The sequence below is a fragment of the Leptonychotes weddellii genome, chromosome 1 (assembly GCF_054177405.1).
Source record: "Leptonychotes weddellii isolate Sample4059 chromosome 1, ASM5417740v2, whole genome shotgun sequence".
Lineage (NCBI taxonomy): Eukaryota > Metazoa > Chordata > Mammalia > Carnivora > Phocidae > Leptonychotes > Leptonychotes weddellii.
The window spans coordinates 66,137,667-66,141,871 of NC_138369.1; the positions used below are offsets into that span (position 1 = coordinate 66,137,667).

General features: G+C 39.5%; 1 pseudogene; it reads left to right on the forward strand.

Moving 5' to 3' along the window:
* The first annotated feature begins 2,291 nt into the window (after nucleotides 1–2,291).
* Nucleotides 2,292–2,841, forward strand: LOC102739291 (large ribosomal subunit protein eL43 pseudogene; annotated as a pseudogene).
* Nucleotides 2,842–4,205: the final 1,364 nt, after the last annotated feature.

Here is a 4,205-nt window from a genome sequence, read left to right on the forward strand (position 1 = left end):
CAGATTGACTCTTAGGAGTCATCCAGCTCAGCTCCAGCTCTGAATGTCATCATGATCGGACTGGGAAAACAAGATGCACATCTAAGAAACCACAGAGAATCAAGTTACTCAATTGAATTGCCAGAGAACAGAAAACAGTGTCTTAAATGGTTTCTTGAAAAATATAACTAGAGACAAAGTTTTGAGTGCAGGGAGTTTATTTGAACAGCAATCCCAGGAAGTACATTACCTAAATCAGGAAGTATGAGTAATGGAAAGGCGCTACCAGAGCTGACCACTGAGGGCAACTGACATGCTCTTTCCTGCTTGAGAACTCAGGGAGACATCATGAAATATACCAAATTGTCTCACTCAGCACCCATCCATCTTTGGCTGAGGAAGGCGGGAGGTGTTAATTCCCCAGCATTTCCAGCCTACCTTGTACAGGGGCGGGAAGAAGCCCTCAGGCAGAGGACTGCCTGTGCTTGCAGTAGGATGCCATCTGCAGGAACTGGAAAGGGGAATGTCAGGGAGATACAAGCAGAGCCAACACTGCTACAGTCAGTGAAGACTTTGTGAAGGATGGCATTTCAGATTCCTTAAACAATGCACTGTGAATTGGTTGAGAAAAATAGCCTGAGTGAGAAGAGAGAAGAGGGAACTGGGAGAGGGTGACAGCAAGCATCCCAGGCAACTGCCTTTTACAAGTAGCCTGTTATTTAAGTGGGGGGATATTACTTTTATCTTAGAATCTTTGTATTTGTAGGAATTAATCATCTCATGGTACACAGATCAGATTAAACTCGCATCAGAAAATGAACAGTTCTTGGTTCAGAAAGAAAGCAACTTGGGAAAGGAAAATCCTAAATAAAATGCATGTGTTAGGAAGTAAAAACTTGAGCAAAGGCTAATACTTACAGTTTTTATTATATAGCAAAGGAATGAACAACATTGGCCCTTAAGTCAAGTCAAAGGCCTATGAAGTACAGATGTTCCTCAACTTACGAGGGGGTTACATCCCAATAAACACTTCATAAGTTGAAAATAGCACAAGTTGAAAATACAAGTAATACACCTGACCTCCTGAACATCAGAGTTTAGCCTAACCTGCCTCGAACATACTCAGAATACTTACCTTAGCCCACAGTTGGGCAAAACCATCCAACACAAAGTCTATTTGACAATAAAGTGTCAAATGACTCATGTAATGGGCTGGAAACTGTACTGCAAGTGAAAACCAAAATGGCCGCATGGGTACAGAGTGGTTGTTGGTGTCTCGGTTGTTTTCCCTCATGACTGTGGGCTGAACGGCCGCTGTGGCTGCCACTGCCCAGCAGCAGGAGAGAGGATGAACTGCATCTCGCCAGGCCAGGAAAAGATCAAAATTCAAAATTCAAAGTACGGTTTCTACTGAATGCCTATCGCTTTCACATTGTTGCAAAGTTGAAAAATCATGGGGCCATCCGTACAAAGTACATAAAGCTTAATCCAAGAATACGTTTTCAGGATGTCTCAGACAGTGCCCTTCAAAGGGGCTTGTATATAAGAATCACCTATGACATGTCTTTAAAACCACAGATGCCTGAGCCAAATACCCAAATGTTTTGATTTAGAATCTCCTGGGGTAGATCCTAACTACCTGCATTTTTAAGATCCATAGATAATCCTAAAAAGCACCCTGGGTTGTGAACCACTGGTACAGAACAGAATGAATTATGAGTCCCATAATTTATGCAGTTGGACTGTGGGGGATGCCTGGGAGAAAAGGGAGAGACTGGGAGAGCAACTAGAAATTACCTCTGGCCAGTACATAAAATGGTATAGAGGGGAAAAAGAAAAGAATATGACAACACTAAAGGAAAAGAAGGCTCCCATCCCACTTATATGATGCCAAAAGGGGGTGCAGCATGCATCCTGCTAGTTCTATATAGCAAGGCCTGGCTCCCATAAGCCTCAATAACCAGGTGAGAAATGCCCCATAGAGTCTAAGGAAGTGGGACCCATTCAGGGTGAGTGTTAAAAAAAGCAAGGTCAGAGTTCAGGAAGACTTAATGGAAGAACTTCCCATTTCTTTAACCATCCTAAGTAAACAAATACAATCAGAAAGCAACAACTTGGTGGCACGCAGGATGGAGAAAGAGGATTTATCGGCTTCATGGACCAACCACTGATTGAATGTGGAATATTGAGAGCTTTGTTGATTAAATTTATTAATATATTTGTGTGCCAGTAGTACTCATAAGAAATGTGTTTAGGGAAAGAGCAGCACTTGATTTAGTGGGTTCCAGCTATAAAGCATACTAAATAAAGAGGATATATAAAAATCCTAATCCTTCAGGCCGACATGCTGTGCAGTAGCAATATGTATATGCTCCAGGAATATATACGATAGTTATACGGGAAAGCGTAATCTAGATGCTTCCTGCTCCACCCTGAAAAACATCAGAACACAAGAAACATCTTGTAATGGAAGTGTGAAATGATTTTAGTTTAACTGCACACATGTTCCAAGGTATTAAACACCAAAATGGATTAAACTGCATATTCTGCTCACTGGGCTCAGACCTAGTTCGCAGTGACATGGCTCAATGCACCAAGAAGGTTGGAATTGTGGATAAATACGGGACCCATTATGGTGCCTCCCTCAGGAAAATGGTGAAGAAGGTTGAAATAAGCCTGCATGACAAGTACACTTGCTCCTTCTGTGGCAAAATCCAGATGAAAAGACGAGCTGTGGGGATCTGGCATTGTGATTCCTGTATGAAAACCATAGCTGGTGGCGCCTGGACCTACAACACCACTTCTGCAGTCACGGTAAAGTCGGCCATCAGAAGACTGAAGGAGTTGAAAGACCAGTAAAAGCTCCACCATTTGAAACATTGCTAGCCTATAATAAATGGGTTAATTTAGGCAACAATAACAAAAAAGGTATATTGTGGAGAGCCCTACAATTGTCCCTCTAGAATCTTGCAAGTAGATGATGGATCTTTCCCAGTCTTATGAATCTCTATATATTGAGTAGTAAAAAGTAGAAAAGGGTCTCCAATCATATGCAAGTATTTATTGAGCCCAAATGTTAGCATTGTACTAGGTGTTTGGGGGAATATAAAAATAACAAAACATTTGACCCTTGTCCTCAATGACCTTATATTCTAATAAAGAAGATGAGAGTAATACATCCCATACAACAGCAGCAAGTGAAAACAAATTATGTTGTGTTTCTTTCATTCTAAGATGTCACTAATTATAGCTCATATCAATTTCTTGGATAACAAATTCTTAGAGAAAAGAAGAAGCATATTCATATCTATAATAATTGTGAGATGTGTCTTAATTCCAAAAACATTAAATTGTGAAAAACATGTATGTTTTATAGTGACAGAAATGTTGTAATTAAGAAATACATCATATAATACAGGCTATAATTTTAGCACAAAGAAAAATCAAAATGAGGGAAACCACCACATGCCTTTCTGTATCTGGTTCACATTTAATACTGTCCATCTCTACACTGGATGTTCTGTGGAACTTTACTTATCTTTTTCATGAAACCCTGTCTCCTCAGACTATAAGCCTCCAAGGACAGTAATGGTGTTTCATACTAGTGTTTCTCAAACTTTGCTGCAAATTAGACTCACCTGGGAAGATTTGAAAATCAAAATGCATAGGACACACTCAAACTAAACCAGACTTCAGGGGCTCGGGGCAGGGGGCTGAGCTTCCAAATTGTTTAAGCTTCCTGGACCATTCAAAGATGAAGTCAAGGTTGATACCCATCATTTTATACCTTTTTTCTATCGCCAATATCTAACAGCATTTTTGTAAATAAATGTTTATTGTCAATGATATTTTTTGAAGGAACTAGATGGAGTTTTAATCATCTTATCTCTCACTGATAAACACACACACACACAACAACGTGCATGAATTCCAGAACTTAATGTTGAGTGGGAAAACTTCAGAAACAAAAAAATATATACAGTATGATTCCATTCCTATAAAGTTCAAAATAGGCTAAAGAAATCAACGGTGTTATAAGTCAGTTCTCTTGAAAATGAGTACTGACTAGAGAGGCCATGAAATTTGGGAGTGCTCCAACATCTTGCTTCTTGATCTGGTAAATGTGTTCATGTTGTGAAAATTCATTGAGCTATACACTTATGAGCTTCTAAATGTATGTTACACTTCAGTTTAAATATTTAATTAAAATAACAAATGAAGCCATT